We start from the raw sequence: 22,929 nt of genomic DNA, 5'->3' as shown, positions 1-22,929 counted from the left end.
TTGTTCTATTCTCCAATGTGCCTGGTGACAGGACAAGGGGGAACAGGCTAAAGTTGCGCCAGGGGTGTTTTAGGTTGGATATTAGGAAGAACTTCTTTACTGAGAGGGTTGTTAGGCATTGGAATGGGCTGCCCAGGGAAGTGGTGGAGTCACCATCCCTGGAGGTCTTTAAAAGACGTTTAGATGTTGAACTTAGTGACATGGTTTTGTGGAGGACTTGTTAGTGTTAGGTCAGAGGTTGGACTCGATGATCTTGAGGTCTCTTCCAACCTAGACAATTCTGTGATTCTGTAATTAACTTATTACTGCTGTTATTTTTCTGGGGATTGTGCCCATTTGTGCAGGCCACCAATAAATGGACAGCAAGATTACAGAATAGCACAAACACATCCAGCAAAGTGCCCTTAACATTCATTTGCTTGCCAAAAAAGAACTACCTCTATTATTAGTTAGAGATAGGAGAAAGCATTTGTGTCTAAATGGAAAAATCTATTAAGACTGTCCCTGCTTCTTCCCTTCTGCAAGCTAATGTACTCCAAAATACAGATTTCTTCAAAAGACTAGAAGTATATATGGAAGAGCTCCTTGTGAAACTACTTGCTACACACAGATAATACCATCCTGGGGACAATTTTCTCATGCTACTTTTAATGTGAAGTGGCATTTTCAAAATCATTTCGTCAGACACCTTTTCTACACAGGCAGGGATTGAATTCTGACGGAACTTAAGTAACCGTAATACTGCTTTTGTTGTAGAGCTAGCCTTGCAAGGTACTCAATGTCCTTGACTTTCATTACTCTAAGTAAGGTACGCTGTTCCTGGTAGGATTTTACACTAGGAAAAAAAAAAAATCCCTTTAAGAGTGAACAGAACTAGAAATAATAATAGTAATGATATTAATAACAATTCTAATAATGAGTAGTTTATTGAGCTAAGAAGAATTTTACCATACATAAAAAGATGTCCTGTATCTCAGCTTATATAGCATAGAACATCAAAAAATAAGCAACCATTATCAGCATTCCCATTAAGGGAGGAGAAAATGAGAAGCACAGGCCAATACCATCATCATCCAGCGGAAAGTCACAGCATGAGCTGGTGGTAGCTACAACTGCCCAAACATTTGGGCAGTAAGGACTGCCCAAACATTTGAACTCTGTGCTTTGGTCAGTAGACCAGTGTGCACTTATACCCAAAAAAACAGGACTCCTAATGCTTTGAATGAGAGTCAAAAGTTGCAATTCATATCAGAAGGCATTACAAAGTAAAGAGCAGTGACAGAAAGTGTGACACAAAATTGTTCTGCAGAGATCTTGACTTACTTAAAAAAAAAAAAATAGCAGGCAAGAATCTCTGGACATGCTGGGTTTTGTTAATCAGATAAAATATCACTGTCCAGATTGCTCAGGAGTCCTTTCACACTCATCAGAGAGAAACAAACACATGTTGATGTTGAGCGTTTAGTCAAGTGCACATATTTATTCATCCCAAGACAACAAATACTTCTCCTAAAGTATTGCGAGATCCTTCATCTCCTTCACAATCAGATGTCTACAATCCTTCATTGGGCAGCCAAGATGGACTAGATAAAATAAAGATGAAGATACAGGCCTCAAGACACCACCAGAATATACAGCATCTTCTTTCTGAAGGTCAATATTCCTTTTTTGTAAATAATTATTTGTTATGAATTAATACTTAATTTTGTAAATATTTATAGATGTATTATATATATTCTATAATTATAGAATAATTAATTATTCTGCTGATGCATGGTAAAGATTGGCAAGCAAGAGAAGAATTCCTAATTACTTTTTCTTACACATTCATATATGCTAATACTGCTAACTGCTAATGTTGACTTTTATTTTTTTAAACTGTTTTGTTACTCTTCTGTTTATGTATGCTCCCATCCTGCACATTGCATAAGCATCATTTATTCAGTGAGAAGAAAGCAGAGGAGTCTGATGAATCGCCATTAACATGGAAGACACATGCCCCGAATATTTCATTTTAAGCATAGAGAGAAATCTGTTTTCTGATGAGGAATAAAACAGGCCCTTGAACTTTAAAGTCAACAACAGGGAAAAAAAATCACCATGCACACACACGTGAAGGTATGAGTTATTGTAGTAAAAGAAAGTTATTCGGGAGTCAATAATCTTTTCAAAAGGATTAACAGAGCATATATAGCATTACCCATAATGAGATAGGATGAGTACGGGAAGTACAATTTGCATGCTGTTTAGATTCAACAGATAGTTACACTGTTGGTATCCTAAGTGCTGTGTTGTTTCTCTAAAGGTAGAGGTCTTGAACCTATTCTGAAAATTAATACAGCTCAAAGACAATGGTAAAAATTGCAATCCTTTCAGTTATCTAGTGGAGTTTAAACTGTGTAAGAAGGATGGTCCTTTAGATGACTAAATTTCCTTTTTATCAACAGGTCACAGAGGTTGGCTGAAAAAGGCATCAAGGCAACTTCTTGAATCCAGATCTATTTACCTCTTGGATTCAACCAGAAATTTAATGCCAAATGGAAAACAGTAGGTAAGCACGAAAGCTAAAGTAATTTATCACTGCTATCTTTTCAACAGATAAGCATTTCTTTGTTTGAACAAATACACATTATAGTACATGAAAACAAAAATGTTTTGAACAGCACAGCTTCTATAAGACTTCTACATAATGAAATTTCTGAAAACATTCAGCATAGGAGTTTTGATGCACAAAGAGTATTATTAATTTTCCTTCCACATGACAAATAGATAAATACCTCTATGCTAAACACAGTTTTAAGTACCGTATGCTGTTCAGGTTTGTATTTTTTGAAGCTTCAGAAAGCATGAAGAGATGTACTTAAATTATTAATTTCTCAGGATATAAGGTTAAAAAAGCCTAAACAATCCAGTTGAAAACCAGTTCGTCTGATAAGTAGTAAGAATTGTTTTTCCCTCGACTGCCATTTACAAAGCCAGTCTTGATTCTGATACAACCTGGTTTATTTCCATCTCATACCAGTAATAATGGTATTCATCAGTGGTAATACCGGATACTTATCGTTACTCTTCAGATCCTCCTGCTGCAACCTCACCGTGCAGTATATGTGCTGTCAGCAGCAGCTGTATCACCAATTTATGCTTTCTTTTTGGTCATCTTATAATAGAATCATAGAATGGTTTGAGTTAGAAGAGACCTTAATGATTATCTGGTTCCTACCTCCTGCCATGGGCAGGGATGTCACCCACTAGATCAGGTTGGCCAAGGCCCCATCCAGCCTGGCCTTGAACACCTCCAGGGATGGAGCAGCAGGGATGGGGCAGAAGCTGGGGCAGCTTCTCTAGGCAACCTGTGCCAGTGCCTCACTACCCTTACAGTGAATAATTTCTTCCTGGTGATTAATCTTGGTCATTAATTGATCAGAATTTAGTGTGTGGCTCTTTGGAAGGTACATGCCTCATTCAAAGTGCTTTGGCTCAACAAGGTAAACAAGAATAAAGAGCTAAAGAGAGCTTTCTCTTCCCTCACTCCACATGAGGGAAAAACTACAATTACAAATGACATATAAAATCTATCTACCATGAATAAAAAGAAGTAGAAAGAAGGTGGTTGCATTTGTACCCATCAGATAGAATGTACGAGATTCTAAATTGCACTCACAGATGTTTTTTAAAAGCTGATAAAGGCGATTGGAATCCAGGAAGCAGTAGTATGAGAAGAAATTAATGATTAGGTGGGTTTTCTCTCATTTTCTTTTCTATGTGATTAATTAAAGGGAGCCATGTATCTAGCGTATTTTAACACTAGTGTCAGATGTGACTGCTGATACACTGATACAGCAGTCTATCAAAATGGAGAGGAAAAAAGAAGCTCTAAGTAGAACTACAGTTTATAGGAAATCAAAACCATTGTACCAAATGCTTGTGTGAACCTTCCAAATTGGCAGAAAGGTAGAAAGGGGATTGCATATCAATCCTTTGCCTGCAACAACTACTGGCTATTGGAAGGGAGAGACTCTTAAGAGTAAAGGCAAGCACAGACAACAAAGAAGAAGAACCAGAACATGGTTTGGGGGAAGGAAAAAAGCCATCTGAAAGAATCCTAGAGTTTCTTCACTGTTTGTTGAATCTTTGAGGATAAAGAGCAAAAAAAAATGCTTTTTGAGAAAGGACAGATTTTACAACAGGAAGGAAGTTTCACAGAAGTCCATGAGGTAAATGGGGAAACCAGATACAAAATAAGATAAATCAATGAGAGGAAAGAGAAGCTGCAGAAATACAGAAATGCAGATAAGACATTTTTTGGCCTAACATGACACAGTTCTGCACACATGACACAGTCTGTGAAGAGGCTACAGCACTGCTGTAAAGAAGCCTCTACCAAAGAGCAATCTAAGTATGACAGATAGATGGACGGATGGATCCACGTGGGTAATATCCAAACTAGAAGCCAGACATTCTCAACAATTTTTTCCCGTTCAGATTTTCAAAAGAATAACTTAAAAAGTAATGTCTGCTGAAGTAGGTTCAAGGAGATTTACAAGAAAGATAATAATTTTCTATACTGAGGTTACAAACCAGACAGCAGTTTGTTTGCAGTGTAAGAAAGTTATACAATCATTTTGTCTATTGCTTGTATCAATACAAAGAAATGTAGTCTCTTCCAAGAGAATGTATTGCAGCACATCCCTTGGTGATTTAGGATGGTAGTGTTTACCTTTCCTTATAAGCCATCTGAGAGACAATTGTATATTGTGTAAATACAGTGGGGACATGGATTAATTTCAAACCTATCACATAATCTGATGAGATTTCCCATGAGATCTCCTAACAGTTTGCAGCACTGTGGGCCATTATTTCCATATTTATTGGAAATAACGTCTGAGCCAAGGCAAGGCACAATATTCCCACTGAGAGCTGTCATGACAGGAATGGAATTAACTCTTGTTGCTGTATACATAGAGGGTCCTTTCGCCTTTATTAGCATGCACCCCAAATAATAACTAATTCCATGATGATACAGCATACCGTATAACAGTACCATGTGGGGCCTGCTAAATTTTGACTTACATTCTCTGCTACATATACTGAACAGAAGTCAGATTTCACCTGCATTTATATAAGGCTGATGCTACTCCATCATTTCCAGTGGACAAGCTCATGGGTCTTGCCAATACAGCATCAGAATTGAATCTGTGATATGGCAAGTACTCAAAACCTTTTAAGATGGAATTTATTAAGGAGAAAGACCCTAATCACAATGAACTTTAATATTTATTATCAGTTTAAAAGATGAGTAAGGAGAGGTTTTGGTTTGGTTTTGGTTTGGTTTTTGTTTGTGTTTTGTTTTGCTTTTCATTCAGTCAGTCTTATTATAGAACTAGCTACCTATCTGAAGTGTTCTCCAGCTGTTTGGTGTTACCAGTTGTGGACAGATAAATTCCTTTGTGCTTCACGGTCACAATAGCCATACTGATGTCTCTGGTTGTATGGAAGACTCGACTACATTACAATAATTTTTAGATTCCCAAGCCATTTTTCTGCAAACTTTTACCCAACATTTCTGGCTTATTTTTTGTAGGTAAACTTTCTTCATTTTTAGTTGACCTGTTTCTTTTACCTGATTCATTCAAGGATGCTTGTAACACTGCAATTTGTCACCACGGAAACAACTGTTCGGTCAGTACAGCTGATGTCACAAATCAAATAAGAAAATCATAAAAATCATTAAAAGAAAAGAAAGAGAAAAAAATACTTCTAAACAAATGCAGTAATAATTTGGAACAACCAGGAAAGAAATTCAATTCAATGGGACTTAATTTCAGTTTTCAAAATTGCAGCTTTTTTTTAAAGAAAACTTTTTATGTTTCTCTGTGGGTGGCAGTGACTGAGTAAAATCCAGTAAAACGGGTTCTAGCAAGCCCATATCATAACCAGAGCTGCATCTCACAATGAGATTGTTGTAGCTCCAACATCCCTGCCAAAATTTTCGTGGGAAGCTGAGGCACAGCAGACTTCTCCCTAAGGGCATACAGAGATCTGCCTTGTCCACTTAATTAGCCACTTAACCATTCCATCCAAAAAGGCTGAACATGCAGCTGTCTGCAAATAGCCTGCCATTGCCCAGCAGCTTTAAATATTATATATATATCTTTATCGAGCTCCATTTTCCTGACAGAAATAACCTTAGGCCTGAAATCTCTTCAGCTGTTTTTCCCTACCCATGTTGATGCTACAGTGATGTCTATTTTATGGGTCAATGTTGATTTTCATCCAGGTTTCTGTAAAGCTTTGGGGGAAAAACCTTAGAAAAGGAAAGACAGATGCTATGCCATAATCCAGGGCAGACTTTTGGAGATTTACCAATAAGTCAAATATAAATGCAGGATAGCCTCATTGCTATTTAAATAATATACTTTAGTATTTAGCAAGAATGTAGATAAACCCATTCAAGATTCTGGCTAATTTTCAAATTTCTTACATATTTCTTATAGCTACTGGTAACACACACCTAAAATGCCTTCATAAGATGATTCTAACTATAGAAATAATGACAAATCACATTTATCATAAAAGTGTCTTAAAGCTTTATAATTTTGTCACATTTTACATGAAAAATAACCTCAAATTTATTTCTTAAATAATATAATTGATGCTGATTTAGGAGCTGCCATTTCCATCACTATCATACATGAAATCTCTGGGGGATTAAACTTTAGGAGACACTCTCACAAAAATGAAGCGCCTCTTTTATAGCTTTTCTAATTAAATGTAATTAATTTACTAGTGCCCAGAAAAGGCAGGTATTAAAAAAATAAATAAAGTCCTCAAGCGTTTTTGCTTTACATGGGATAAATGCTACAATCATTCTTTCCTTTTAGGGAAAACGCAGAGGAAATACTATTAGGTGATAGTGGAGTTCTTCACAGCAGGTCGATTGAGATTGTCAGGATTCATTAGCATGTGTGTGACTGGTAAATAATTGAGTTAATTTTAGGTTGAGTGACATATTTAGAAAACTATGAATCACCTTATTTTGTGAATTTAATCAACCTTTGCTCTTACCCAGATAGTTCAGCATACATCTGCAATATTAACTCAGAGCTTACTCTTCACTGTGCACCTCTGACAAATACCAATGGTCCGCAAACTTTCAGAATCATCACCTGCTTTAAATGCTGGCCTCAGGCAAGGAGTTCAACATAATAAAGCATCACAATTACAAAGAAAACAAGAAATGAAAAAATGAAAAGAAAAAAAAAAAAAACTGAGGAAAAATCTTTCTTTAACTGAAGTTTTAGCAAGGTTTATGTCAAGATCTCAATTTGCTTTGTCTCTAAGAACAAAAATAACTCAAGTCCCCTACATACAACGTAGAAAGAATATGTCTCTAGAAACTTTCAAAAAAAAAAAAAAAACAGCTCCTGTTTGAAAAATTCAGTCAACTCTACAATGCTTCTTTCCACTGACACTCTGTTAGCCCAACCAAACCGCATTAGAAAAGCAAAAATTACACTGCATGAGGATCTTCCAGCCTTGGCTTCTGAAATAAAAAAAGGCTGTTTTCACAGGTTGGAAACACCTTTCTCAAAGTTTTGCTTTATTTGGAATCAAGTCACAATTCCTAGCTAAAATGAATGAGCTATTCATTTATTTTTCATTGGATGCCTTCTGACCTCTTAGCCCGAAGTTTCTTTTCATTTCTAAAACACATTCTATTAGCACTAGATTTGATATTGAAAATGACAGCATTTAGGTAAAACAGTGAGCTTTTCTATGTAAAATTTACACTGAGAAGATATGTGCTTGCAAAAAGGGTAATTACTCTTCAGATTCATATTTTGAATATGAAAACAAATCGCTTGTGGATTACTGGCAGCTACAGCTTGGGCGCTGACACTTAACTGTCTGTTATTAATAAGCAAAGCAATTAATGTAATTATAAATATGGAAAATAAAAATATCAACACTATTTACATTATTTAGTTACTAGGAGGTAAAATACTTTGTCAGCTGTAATACAATACAAATTGCTGCAAAGCATTTAATACAATTATAACATGCATATATTCAAAGCACTACAGTTTATATTCTAGGTCTGTCCTCCTGGGATCAATTTATGATACTCTGTGCTGGGTATCTTGTCTTTACAAATCCACGTTACTTAGCTCCTATGTTGCTACATTTGGCTACCATGCACTTTATGTATGTGTACGATTACAGACCCAATCATTGCATAATGAAGAGAGATGCACATCGCTGGGATACATGGGCACACAAAGCAGGATGCGTGATGAGCATCCATACAGGCAGCACAACACACGAGTGCACGCCTCTCTCCACAACTCCGAAACATTTTCTTCAAGCAAGCACAGTAAAAGAGGCATAACAGAATCAATAGCAGATCATATGCACTTTATTGCATTGGTTTCTTAAGCGTTTGTGTTAAAAAAAAATAATAAAAAAATCTTTCACTTGGGCATTTACCATCTTCACACCTGCATGGCATGTAGTAACATGCAGCATCTCTGTAATGGAGGTCTAAAGAAGCAGTTCCTATAGGTGACTGCCACCTAGGTGGGCACTTACATCCTAAGCAGAACACCCAAAGTCATTAAGCCACATAAGCAGAAAGACTTGCCTTCATTTCCCTTCATTTTCTTGCATTTGGTATTAAAATCCATGTTTAGAAGTACTGGTATTATAAATGGTAGCCAAGATGAAACAAGACAATTTCAAAGCTCCTTATTACTGCTTTAATTTTTAAGTCTGACAGTTGTGTAACACGTTAGTGACATCCTCAATTAATAACACGGCGTGTTACTTGGTAACATATGGCATGTTTAGCAACGTGACTCAGCCCCAATTGTTCCAGCGAATCCAAAGACGACTTTGCTTCCAGATTCCCATGTACCAAAGTGTTGTGCGTGTAATCACCTATTGTAAACACTCATTTTCCAGCACTGCAAAGGGAGACAAACAGTTGCAATGCCAAGGCAATTCAGAAAAGGTAAGTGTTTTAACGTGAATCTTCTTTGCATAACTTTGATAAATAGAAGGTACAACGTAGTGGAGGCACACGGTACTAAATACAGGGCAGTGCCTAGATGGGGAAGCATAGGGCAAATTAAAAATGAACACGGATCTGCTAAAAGCTGACACCTTCTCTAACCAAACCAAATTGCTGCTGCCCAGGGATACTGGCTGATGCAGTCTTGCTTTGTTTCCCAGCTGCTCCATGAAGCTGATCCAAAGCCCACTGAAGGCAATGAAGCTTCAAGTAAGAACAAGAATGAACAAAACATCTGTATGTATCTCCTCTGGCTTAGGGCTGGCTGGGGGCTGTTACAACCCCAGGTTTTTGATGGAGCAGCCTCCATGCTACTCTAACTCTCCCCCCTGCGTGCCTGGATTTAACACACGGGTTACAGCCTGATGTTTTATCCATATTCCCATCCCTCCTCTGAACTGTGCTTCCTTGCTCAAATGCTCCAGCACAGAGCTGTTTGAGGAAACGGTCCTTCAAATCTGGCACTGTCTGCTGAGGCTCACAAACTTTCTGATTAGAAAAGCAAAATGGAGGAGCAAGGTCACTCCAAACCTTCAGAGGATGATACATGTGTGTATCACCATGGGTGATACACATCTGCAAGATTATCAGCCACCTTCCTCCAGCCATGAGGCCATGCAGCACCTGGTCAAGGAAGGTGTGACCCAGGTGGAGGGTCAGGGACCTGCAGGGGACATCCCAGGAGCCAGTGGATGTAGGTACAATAAGGGGAGGTAAGATACAGTCTGGTAGGTGGCCACTGCCCCTGTTAAGTGACAGCAGTGCCTGAGCAGCAATGCCAAAGGGCCACAGCTCCCCGTGCTCCGTGCCCTGCCACCTGAAGGGATGGGCCACAAGCCTTCTGGCTGATCTTCCCCGCTTCTTGCCTGTTTGCCACATTTTAACATTAGTTCCCGTGTTTAGTGTTTCAGATTTGTGTGTAGTTAAAAAATAAGTTGGAGCGTGCCAGTTATTTCTCCAAGGTTTCAGAACACAAACTTTGCAGCTCTTCTGTTGTTTTGCATAGGCTGCCACAGATGGAAGACAGATATCTGTCCGCCAACATTTAAAGAGGACCAGATTTTTTTGTTTAGAGTTTTTCACTGTTTAGCACTCCCAGTCGCACAATCAGCCAGACCAATCCTTCCCTCCGTAAAAAGCGCATACATGAATGAACACGAGATACCATTGTCTGTGCAGGATTCACACGCAGAAAGACATCTGCAGAGCACTGGGACTGCCTTGACAGTTAGTTTTGGAAGGAAAGGGGTCAACAACTTCTAACCTGGCTTGGAAAGCTCTAAAATTAATATAACTGTCTGACAAAAGGGAAAGGAAACTGAAAGGGAAGGAAAACAAAGTTGCCTAGTAGCCATTTCAGCTAGCATCAGACAGGAAGATTTGCTATTTCTGAGTCTTTCCAACTGAAATATCTGCGGGAAGTTGTTGCGGAAGTCTTGCTAAATCATCTGTACTCCTTTCCCAGCTGACAGATGACGATTTAGACTGACCTCATATTCTCCAGCTTCCTTCTGCAGCAGATACAGTTGGTCTCTGCCATCGTACCTGATCCTCCACAAAAGTTTTCACAGCCTTCAGGCTCATCACAACAGCCCTGCGAGCATAAGCTGAAGCCAACTTGACACAACAGATTCAGTTTTTCTCTCTGAGGCACACATATGTCACAAAGATTGCAGTTCATCACCTACGCTTCACAAATGTTGCCGAGCACGCTCGAGTGGGATAGCACTTGCAAACAGGACAGCACTGATGTTTCTTTTTTAGCTTAAAAAGAGAAAAAATATGGCTAATATAAGTCTGTTTGAAGTTAAGTTCACAATTCATGCTCTGTGAACTGTCTCATACTGTGTCCAAAAGCTGCACAGAAAAAAAAAAAAAAAGAAAAAAAGAAAAAAAGGAAAAAAAATTGTCACTGGAATCATGTGCACAGCCCTGGGAATGAGGCTTTTCTTCTGCCCCAACATCTCCTGAGCTTGAATTCAGGGCTTACAGATTTCTTCCTTATTCAGTAGGGTGGTGTCATTGGGTGGTGCCTGAATGCCTGTGTGGACACAGGCAGAAGTTTCCAGGAGCAACAGAAAGTAAACTATGCCACAGAAGTCGCACAGAGCTTACTGATTTCTTCCTTGTGCATGATGTCTTGGGAAAACTTGAGGGAGAAAATGAATGCTGACAACTGACAGGCATCGGGCAGTGTCTTGAGGAAAGCAGGGAAACATGTTTCCCCATGGACAAGGGCACCGGTGGAGGGAGGGGAGAGGAGAGGTGGCTGCTTCGCTCCCAGACAGGGATTAGAAGTCGCAGGTGAACCAAGGCCACCTGCCCTACTAATAGCAGCAGCTTCCTGCTCAAAATAAGGAGCAAGTTCACGCATTTGTTCTCCACTTGGGTTCAGACATAAGCTGCAACACAGATGTTCGCAGGGCACAAAGGGGACACCCAGCAGAGCTGGCTGCAAAAGAAAATTTACAGGAATGACAGCAAGTTTCCTTTTACAGCAGGCTCTCTAGAGAGGCAGTAAAAAGGAAGCTCATTCTGCTATGATTTTTTCTTAAGCTCCTCCTTGTGTAAGATCCCACTGCTGCCAATCTCCAGAGACTGAAAATGAATTAGAAAGAGGAGGAAAAAGCAAAAACCACGGGAAAACAAAATAAAGAAGCAAAAGAGAAAACAAAGCAGAACAAATGAGACAAATCTATCACAAAGAAGGCATAGAGGAAAAAGAGAGAAATAAAGGCACGTTGCTAGATTTGAGAAATATTAAGGAAATAGTGGCAAGATCTGCACACAAGCTGAAAACACTATTAGACATAGGATCCTCTAACATGCCTGTACACAGGCCTGAACATCCAGGAGATCCAGTAGCAGGACAATTATTCTTTAAGTGATTCAGGCAAACGCCTGACCCTATGCATAAAATGGAGACAGTGGTTCTCCAGCTTCCATCAGGCATCCTAGGACTTACAAATGAAACACTCAATGAAAATACTTTGCATTCCAGTTCTTAGAGAACATGCAACTTCTTTTGAAAACCAATCTTTTTGGTCCTCTACGCAAAAATCTAATTATGAATTTTATTCTATAAGAACAATTCAACCTCTCCCCCATTATAAATATCTTAAAATTTTCTCATACAGATCAAAATCAGTTCAGTAGTTACACCCATACATTTGAGAACCCTTTTCCTCTTTAGAGCTGAGATGAAAAAAATGTCTGGTTTTATAAATTCTTTAGAAAGAATAAAACCTTCTACATCTTCTCTTGTTTCCCCCTCTCCATTACTAGGAGTTTAGCAGCATTTCAAGCATCATAAAGTGTGACCTGAGTTTTAAAAAAGAAATCACCTAAAAATTGCTTCGTTATATGCAAGAATGTAGTTCTGAAATTGCCTGAATATTTTCTGTAAATGTTCCAAGTAAGATACTAGCTTTGCTGAAATACTTGAGAAAATTTTCAGGAACTCCAGCATGCCTGAGTTTTTTACCTTTATAAACCTTTTCTTCAGGCATTTCTTCACATTCATACCTTAACTACCTTAAGTAGTTGCAAGGAAAATCAAAGGAAACACAGACGAAAAGCCAGTTATAGCACAATCTTAAGTATAGGATGATCAAGAGTAGAGCTACTTCTTCCAACTCGCTTGCTTTATGTTCAGAAGTTGTTAGTTGCTCATAGAGACTCACTTTTTCCTTCAGTTATAAGTTAAATTTGTAAGTTTGGCTACACATTTCTCCCTAAGTAACTGTGAGCATCAAACACTTCCCAGTTTCTGCCATACAAATACCACGTGCTGTTGAAAATTCAGCCTCCAAAGATCCATCATATTCTCCTATTCATGGCAGCTGAGATTTATCAAGAGCTTTAAGAAGTTCAGCATTAAACTGTCAACAAAACTCACACATATTCCAAATCATCCAACACAAAATATGAATGTATTCATTACACATACCAATTTATTGCAGGTATTCTCCAACTTTCAAGAAGCATATAATCAAGAATTGCTTCGAGTTCAGAATCCAAGATCTGAAAAGGAGATAATATATACAAGTCACTAAACGTATACAGCTTAAGGCTACCAAAGAAAAGAAAAAAATATTATTGTATTTGGAAATGAGACAGTTCTTCTACAGTAGTGCATCACATGAGCCATTCTGGGTGATAAAATTGATGGTATGATAATTTAAAGGTTATTAAATTTAACATATATAGTAGTACATAGTTTCTTAGACAACTTCTGCATATGAGTTCAAAATTAGTATAAACCTCTGAAAACACATCAAATTTCCAGATAGCACTTTTACTACAACTGTCTGTAATGAAAGAACAAAACCAATATACTCAATATGTAAAAATGCCAGTAGCATAGCAGAAAATAAAAATACATTAGGAAACCGCAAGCATGCCTATGTACATTTACGCAATATTCTACCTTTAATTTGTAGCAAGACTGTGGCTTGAACAGGGAAACCACATGAAAAAAAAAAAAAATCAAGGACATAATTACATGCATTATGTCTCTCTCCAAAAATGCTGAATAGGGCAGTTCTGCTACAAATGTGAAATTCTAGATGCACATTTTTGTAAGCGTATATGTAACACCTAGTTGCAATTAGTCCTAGAGTATCTGTAATTTATCCTGGTGATTCTTGCACATTGACATAGAGCATAATGTGGTTGATAAGACTAACGTGCAAAAAAAAAAAAAAAAAGTAATAAAAAAATAAAAAAGCTGAAGAAGATGCACTGGAAGAAAGAAACAGGCTCAGCAGACCAAGAAAAGATGCAGAGGAGTGAAAAAAAAAAAAAAAAAAAAAAAAAAAAAAAAAAAAGAGGAGGAAAAGAATTTCATGTGTCCAAATACACTTGGTCTGATCTTTGTTCTAGAAAGTGATTTCTGTGATGACAACATCAGCTTCAACACCATGAGTAGATGGTGCATTGAGTATTTCTACTGCTCCTTTAGTATCTTTGAATTCTGCAGAAGGAAAAGCTCTTTCACACAGTGCTGCCAAACAGCCACATTCTTAAAGAAATTAAATTGCACATTAGAAAAAGTATTGCGTCTTTCCTTTCCCCATAATTTTTCCTGAGCTTTAGCCTGCAGCTGCACCACTGGTACCCACCACATGATTCCCAGCGTAAGCAAAGTGAATCACCCCAGCAGAGTTAGATGAATCAGTAACAGACCAGCCTATACCCACTACGCATCAATGGTCACCTGGCTGGGAACACCTATGTGCTCCAGCTGCACAGCAGGCATTTTCTTCTCCAAAGGTTCAACCCACCAAAGGAGTCCTAGACTCCCTCTGTTCCCTTCTGTGAGCTGGTAATTTTCAAGCAGAGAGACAAAATGTAAATATCAGCATGGATAATTATTTCACTGCTCATTTTTTTGCAAGATAATCAGACATAAAGATAAGGCTGTCTCTGAGAAGCAGAAGCAGTAGAAATTTTCATCCAGCATGAAGATTCTGCCAATTCTTCTTACAAAGGCAACAGTTCACTGATTTGTAGCTGCTGCCTACTTTCATGTGTAAGAACAACAACTACAGAAATCCTTCATTGGTCTTCTCTACATATTTTCAGGCAATCTCTATAAACATGACAATAGCGAGGGTTATTTATTCTATACGCTACGTTGTCATTCCTGCTGTTGATGTCAGCTGTGGAGAAGCCAGGCACAGAAGCTCAGGCTCCATCACAAGGAGACACGAGTAATGCCACTACTTCTCTGCCCTTTGCAATTTCTGTTCAATTCCCCCAAAGAGATTTTCCTCAGCAGAGGAATCAGAAAGTGAATGTCGTTATAGTTAATGTGTAAATCAGCCAAATATCACCTCCAAAAGCAGTGGGAGCTATTTACTAGGTAATACCAACAAGAAGCAACTGCAAGATCAGAGACTAGCCAGTTTACCCTTTATTCTCTACAGTAACATCTGCTGCTTTTCTGCATTTCCTTCTCCATCAATTAGCCTTGTAGCATTTTTCCCACATAAATTTATTCCATACACTATGTTTTCCCCTCTTATTTATCCCTCTCATCTCTTACCCATTTTTATGGCTGCATGATTTATCCTCACTTGCAATGTTCTGTGGTTGACTGTAAGCACTCAAGCTACCACACCTGAACAGGAGTTACCACTCATCATTAGGCACCTAAATGCACAGATTCCAGGCTGCAAACATCTTAGGCTGAGTAATCTTCATGGCAGGCAGTAGATTTCAAGGGCTGAACTATGAAGACCAACCCAACTTTTCTTGTAAAAGTAACCTTCAAAACACGAATCACATGTAAAATTCTCCTAACGTGGTAAAGGATGAAACAATATTATTCAAAGACAGGTCTCAAGGGATTGTTGACCTGAGAATTTCTTGTACCATATTTATAGAGGAGCAGTATGAATTATTGCATGGCTGAGACAGGTCTGTTGCAACCAACGTTACATGTGAGTATACGCACACAAATTGCTGTGCATAACATTAGCAGCTTTTATTTTAGAAGTGACCACCCATTTGACTGTTCCAAAAAATCTCAGAGGGTTGCTAAAAGATGCCAAGGAAACTTTTTGCTTCTAGCACACTTTCTATCTTTAATAACACCAGCTGTCACTTTTGCAAACACATCGTGCCCTCCACAGTTATTCCATATTCTGCAAACACCAAAAAAGCCCCAAACCCTCCCACAGTTATTAACATCTGCTTCATTTACTGATACTGACAAACTGAAGGACAAAGGCATGATTTAACAGATTGTTCTGTGCAAAGAAACAATGCAGTTCACAAAAGAATTCATCAAATGCCCCTGTCAGAAAGCCTTACAAAGTACAGCTTAATGAACGTATGCAAATTGCTGTAATATATAAAATGTCTGCTACCACTTCAACAAGTAATGTGCTTATGAAATCTATAGAGAATGGTAAGATAGATCAATCTAATTTGTCTTTGAAATAAAGTGATTTGGTTTTCTCAAGATAATTTCAATCTCTTTTTTTTAATGCCTTGTGGCATGACAATACGTTACATACAATGATCCACCACCGCTTTAGACCCTAGAAAATGTGACTATTCCATAGAAAAAGCACCAGACAGACTAGAAGCACACTGGTACACTTCAATATTTTCCTTTGATGTTTTGACACACTGGAATATCTAAAAAACTGTCATTTCCAAGCTTTGCTGCATTTAAACAACCCCTATTTTTTGGAGTTGCTTGATGAAAGTTTGAAGCCTGAGCTAAGTCAGGCCAAAATTTACAGTATGCAAAACTTTTCAGATCTGAGAGAACATCAGAAAACAACGTCCATGCAGGATGATCACTGCTGTTGCTGTTTTCAACATTATTGATCTCAAGATCAGATAATTTTCTTTTCATCAAGATAGGGAAAAATGGCTTCTGAGCTAAAATGATTTCTGATGGAGAAAAAAAAAAAAAAAAAAAGTCTTTTTTTCCCCTGAAAACTAAAAGTTCTTTTTACCAAGTTACTTTTTCAAAAAAGGTATTTTTGGTGTTTTTTCAAAGAAGCTGGAAACCACAATCAAACTCACCGTTTATGAATTTAAGAAGAAATGAATAGAACTTCTCTAAATATTTACATTAAAGAAAATATATGGAAAAGAACATGGCACAGTGATCTCATCAAAAACCATGAAGAATCAGAATTTCTAGATCTTGATTTTACTATTTAGGCCTAGGAAGGTGTGGAAGAGACGGTGCATCACATGGCGCTGTGATCTACTGTGAGATTCTCCTTTAAAGACCTTTTTTTTTTCTCTGAAAACATCTGTCAGAAGGAGCTTAGGTACAGGTAATGGTGCCTTGGGGCTGCAATGGACTACATCATGGTTTTTGCACTCCTTTTTTCTTTGTGGAGGCACTATTCACCCTTTGCACAAAGTACTCAGAGCATCATGTGTACTAACATAAAACTGATTCCTCTTCAGAGCCAACTGAAAATTAAACAAAACTATGAATGTTTATTATTTTATCCCAGATGGTCTGTCTACTTATTTGCATCTAAATGAGTTTATATAGGTGAGCTGGGAGGCAAAGAGGAGGATGAAAGAGTGATTTTTTCATTATTTTTCTTTAATTTTTAATTTTTGACCACCTTTTTACACTTTCAGAAGCCCCAGTCATCCAAAGGCTACAAATACAGAACACAAATTATCTGGCCTCTTCATCTTCCTTTCAGTCTCATTTCTCTGGAGCCTATGATGGAAAAGGTCCAGGACGCAGTTTGCCAGTTCTTTTACATGCTATTTATTAGACCCAAATTTTTTCCAGCTGGAAGGTGTCCATCACATTCTATGGAATTCAAGTTTTCATAGGAAATAAAAGGAACTCTAGTGCTGGGACTGCAAAAGGAAAACAAACAAACACTCTCTAAGTAACACTTCACTGGGTGATTCTTTGTTAATTTACGCTAGGACAAAAGTCCACAATGTGAGTATGGTGAGAATGTTCCCTAGTTATCTTACAAGGAGAATTTTCCCCTGCCCAAAACAACTGTCCAATAAATAAACAGTTTCAACTCTTACATCATTCATTATGTCTATCACATTACTGTATAATTACTATTACTATTGAAGAGAGACTCAAGTTTTGCTCACTGCCTGAGGCAAAATGACTAAATTGGACAGCACTCTGTGCAGGATTTTTAAATCTCTGAATCACAGAACAGCAGTTACTGCATTAAGAATTAAGCAAGCTGTAACTTAGAGTCCAGGTTGAAACACAATGCCAGAAATGCGTTGTGATCTCCTTTTAGAGGCATTAACTTGTAAAATCCCTTCCAGTTTGTTACACTGAATATTCAGTATATATCAGACACTATGGAAAAGGTTTGCAAAAATGTATATACTAGAGCGACTACGTGTAATACTTTTTTAAGAATTTGGTTTTTATCTGACAATTAAGGGGTGATATCCTTAACAATTTCTATCACTTTCAGATGCCAGGTAGCAACATTTAACATAGCAGACTGTTGTCTTTTTTTTTTTTCTTTTGGTATTAAAATTTGCAAGATGGTGGGTGGTGGGTTCTCTGGCTTCCCTTCACATTCAGCCAAAGACTGTAATCTGGGAATAAATGGACATGCCAAGCCTTCCTTTATTATACCTCATTTTTTAAAATTACTCTTTTAAATTCCATCATTACCATCCCCATTTTAAATTTGTTCTTTTTAACATAGATCTACAAGTACAGAAAAATGTCTTCTCTTTTGACAGTACATTGAGGCCAGCAGGTTCTCAGTTGGTATAGTTAATAAAGGCAAATTAAGGAAGCTCTATCTCACATCTCCTCTCTCCTCTCTTGAACCCATATGAAATTGTACTAATTATCCTAAGTAAAATTAAACATTCTAACTTTTCCCTGGAAGAAGAGGAAAAGATTATACTTGCAAGTTGATTTTCTTACAGCTCCCCTACGATGCAACATCTAATAGACTTGGGGTGGGGGGGGGCAGGGAGGGGAGAAGAGCCTCCTGTACAGACTTCTGTTTCAGTCTAATAAAACTGCTTCAATAAAGTATATTAACCTGTGCACCATCATTGACAAAATTACAGTCACACCGTGTGCAATGGAGTGTGCTACACAATAATGCAATAAAACATTTTTTTTTTCACCCATTATTTCAGGCTTTTTATCCATTGGCAATGTCAGTGTTTAAAGTCTGAGTTCCCTGCTCTAACAGAACAGGTGGGAAGCAGAGTCAGTCAGTGTCCACCCAGTCCTACATCCCTAGCCATTAACAGACTCCTGCCACCCATCACAATGAAGGTATTCACCCATCGCTGTTACGGACAAGGTAACCGTACTGGACAGCAGCTTTATCAATAGCAGCAAATGGTTCTGGGACTATCCTACACTGACAGTGAAGTAGATTAGTAGAAAGTGAAATCCTTTCTTTGATTATCTCCCTGGCAAGCTAGGACAAACCAATGTTCCTTGTTGAAAAAGAAAAATGAGGAGTTTAAAAAGAATGCAGATCTTTCTCAGCTCAGAGAGCTAATTTCAAAGGGCTGAGAATGTCCTTTTTGCATGAATGGGTTCTCCAAGTGACCTGTGTGAGAAAAGTGAGAAAGCTGCACTAGTCTGTCTCAGAAGCAGCATCCAAGGTGCTCAGATTCCCAATATGAAATATTTTGGAGAAAAAAAGAAAAATAAAAATTAAAATAAAATGCTGAGCAACTTTACTAGGAGGCCCTTCTAAAGGGAAGCAGGCACAACAGGCAGGCAATGTGCCCACTGCTTTGGGTTGGGCAGTGCAAGGCCTAAGCTCTCCTGCTACATCCCTGTAGAGGTCCTGAGATAAGCAGACATGCTGCCATCACAGTGGTCCGGAGCTTGGAATAGAAACTTGCTATGGAAATACATCGGGGTTTTGGTTTGTTTGTTTGTTTCTCTTTTAAGAGTAAGGCAGATGCACTAAGCTGCACAATTTCAGCCTAGTGAAAGACTTGGTAAGCAATTCAATGCTTTAGATGAAATAAATCTCTAACCCGACCCATCTTTAACTACAGTGACAAGTACTGAGAAAGCCCTGCTCAAATAATCACAATGCATGTAAAATGGGGGGTCCAGGAAGTTAAATGGAGATCACATTTTTCAGGACTAGGGCCTAGAAGGACAACATGGGTAAGTTTTGTATGTCCATGACATTCAGTTATCTTGGAAATTCCTTAAATAACAGCCAGCTTCACAATATCTGAAGATTATGATACCAGATACCTGCATAAAAGGAGGAACCATTCAGTACTAGCCACTAGTGAAGTCGTGCCTCAGAAATCAAAGGTGGATCAACAAATTCATAGGAGAAACATCGTGTCCTCTTTGAAAGGAGGACCATCCTGTCCTCCTTGATATAGAAAGCCATTGTAACAGCAGTCAGCTACAGTTCAAAGGTGTTTGCTCACATTATTTTTAGTGTTCCAGAAAAGAAAGGCCAACTTTCCCTCTGGTCTCAGAAACAAGCACAAAATCTGGAGCTGTGAAGGGGAACAGGATCAAGAAACTAGAGAGGAGACTACGAAGCCTTTCTAAACAGTAAGTTATGCATTTTACTGAAAGTGGAGGACAGGTACCAACATGTTATCCTCTGAAAAATCAGAAATAATGAGGAATAGCTCATAAGGGTTATCAGCAGACAGGCTAGTGGCAGAATGAGTTCACTACAGTGATGATACGACAGTATTAGGATAGCAGAGCAATTCTAAGCAAAGGTAGCTAAAAATACTACCCCTGCCCAACACACACTCCTCCAAGACCTTCTTATCTTCAGTGTCGTGATGTTTCAAAGTTAAATGTCCCAGCAGACAATTCCATACTGTGTCTGCTAGCATCAAGATGAAGCATGGTGTGCTGTGGTAGGCTTGTAGTCTCTGAGGGTTGCATGTCTGTATGAATGATGAAGATAGCTGCATTTTGTTCCAGTTACTGTGAATTAAGAGCAGAACCCTGCTGCCTGGCAGGTTTTCATCACGGGCTTCAGCTGGGAAAAGTCTGGGTATGGTGCTTGGGCTGCAGTACTGAAGGAATACACAAATCAGGGGGAGAAAAAGGGGTCTTGTCTCGTTTCCTGATCTAGTTTTGTCCAGAACAACAGCTCCCTTTTTTTTTTTTTTTTTTTTTTTTTATGTGTGTGTGTTGGTGGGGAGCAGCTGATATCCCTGACTCCAAGGGTCTGGCAACAGCAAGGAGTTTTGCGCACTGACCTCTTAAAATGGGTCTTCCTGGCATCTATTAGCCAAGTATTCTGGTTTTCTACTTTACTGTTAGCAAATTATTTTGTTTTTTCTACTCAAATACTGTGTCTACTTTATTCCAGTACTTCACCTCTTGGGATGTTTGAAAAATTTCTTTTAATTTTCAGTCTAAATTCATTCAGGACTAATTAATAAACATATTAACTTCTGCTGATATTATCCTTCAATTTCAACAGCTCTCCTCCCTCTCTGGTGTTTGCCCTCCAAATGTATTTAGAAGAAAAGTTTCCTCCTGGATATTATACACAAATTACAGGGAATGGAGGCTTAGCATATTTTGCCATAAAGTCTGACAGAAGGGAACCATCCACTGGGAAACCATATTTAATTTATTTTTTAACGAATGAACAAAACACAAGGTGCTGATTTCTTTTTCTATGAGCTCCATTACAAGCTAGGAATGATTATACCTGCATGGAGAGCAAGCTATAACCTATGGCTAGCCAAAAGAAAAGAACTGCATCTGAGCAGTCAGCTGCCTGGGGCTGCACTTTAAATGCAGTTAGGGTTCTGAGCACTAGCACTGAGCTGTCAGCGGAGGACAAATACATAATAGGGGAAGGGAGAACAGTAGGCATCTGTCATACAACAGCCATCTTACTAGAGGACATGGAAAGTGGAAGATATTGACCATGGCTTTCCTCCAGTCCAGACAGATTTGAAAACCAAAGAATCTGGCACCCAGGCCTCCTACTCTCTAGGTTAATGCTGCAACTACTTCATGTCTATGCAAAAGGCAGTTTCATCTGCCCCCCAGTTTCTCAATGTAACCACCATACTTCTCTGTTGACTTCAATGTCATTCAAATGTGTCAGGAGCAGTCTCAGCACACCCATCAGGCCTCACTGAGTACTAAAGCACCCCACTGCTGTCTCCAAGCCACAGTGGCACTGCCATGGAGAGCACCAGGATTTCTCTCTTCAAGCATGATGTCTGAACATGCAGGGACACAACCTTTAAATATCCAAGGAGGTCTGTGGTCCAGGACAGAGGGACTGATCAATGCAAGTCAGGTGGCCCTCCAGCACAGTTACCCTGTATTGATCTCCACAACGTCAGCACCAAGGGGGGAAATTTGTCTCACTGACTGCAGATGTCAATACATGAGCTCATCACCTTGGGCTACCCTTAATTGAAAGAGAGAAATAGGTACCTTAAGGGCTCAATTCTTCTCATCATAACATGGATAACTAAAATAGCTCAGATGAATTACACCCAACTATAGGGTCCGATGGTTTTTAAAGGAATCTAGGGAGAGTAGCTTTGATGTAGGCATTCACACTAGATAACTCAAGGTAGTTTGGATGAATCTTACTGCTGAAGCCTGCATCAGGAGAGCTGGCATTCAGACAAATCACTGATCTGAAGTCACAAACAGGGGTTCAAAGGATGGGTTTTCAATGACACCATGATCTAATCTGTAAGTCTTTATTCAGCCCAGCCTTTTCTTGTTGAAATTTAAATAGAATAATTTGAGATTTGGCTCAATGATAGCAGCAATAAAAGTCATCATTAATCTAGGAAGACTGATTTATTAGAAAATATTAAAATAACTAAATATGTATAGCTTGACTAAAGCCACGATTGAAAGAGAAATATGATAATTATCTACAAGCTCTGGAACAATGCACACACTAAGGATTTTTTAAATAGGGATTTTCAGGAAACTATAGCTAAGAGTAATGTGATTATACTGAGCAAAGTAACATTTAGGCTGACAGGAAAAAAAAAAATCCTAATAATGAAGTGTATTCTATTGTAGAATAATCTTCCAAAGGAAATTGGCTGAAGTCCAATCACATCTAAAGCCAACTGGACAGAGATCCACAGAGAACAATCCTGCATTAGCTGCAAGATGGACTAGATGACTCAACAGCACTTTTTCATTTTTAAATTCCTATCATTCCACTGTACAAAATAATCCAATAAGCCAAAGTGAGAGGGAAATAGGCTTAGCAACAACTGCACAGCTATCTCTTCTCCAAGGTCTGTATAGTGCAATCAGTGTGCCTTGCAAGAGGAAAAGAACGTCTGTACGTGGTCAGAGTACCGTGTTAATTTGGTGTTACAAAGTCTTATGCTTCCTGTCCTCT

General features: G+C 38.5%; 1 protein-coding gene across 6 annotated transcripts in view; it reads right to left on the bottom strand.

Moving 5' to 3' along the window:
- Positions 1-22,929, bottom strand: part of ENOX1 (ecto-NOX disulfide-thiol exchanger 1) — a 363,120-nt gene that overhangs the window by 278,679 nt on the left and 61,512 nt on the right. For all 6 annotated transcript variants that reach the window (XM_082757951.1, XM_082757956.1, XM_082757957.1 and 3 more), the window contains one exon: positions 13,020-13,093. The gene's annotated coding sequence lies outside the window, so the exon portion shown is untranslated. The remainder of the gene's footprint in view (positions 1-13,019; positions 13,094-22,929) is intronic.

Source organism: Aythya marila (assembly GCF_965140915.1).
Source record: "Aythya marila genome assembly, chromosome: 1".
NCBI classification, from domain to species: Eukaryota; Metazoa; Chordata; class Aves; order Anseriformes; family Anatidae; genus Aythya; species Aythya marila.
Note: the sequence above shows the minus strand (reverse complement) of the source record. Positions and strands in the feature narration are given on the sequence as shown.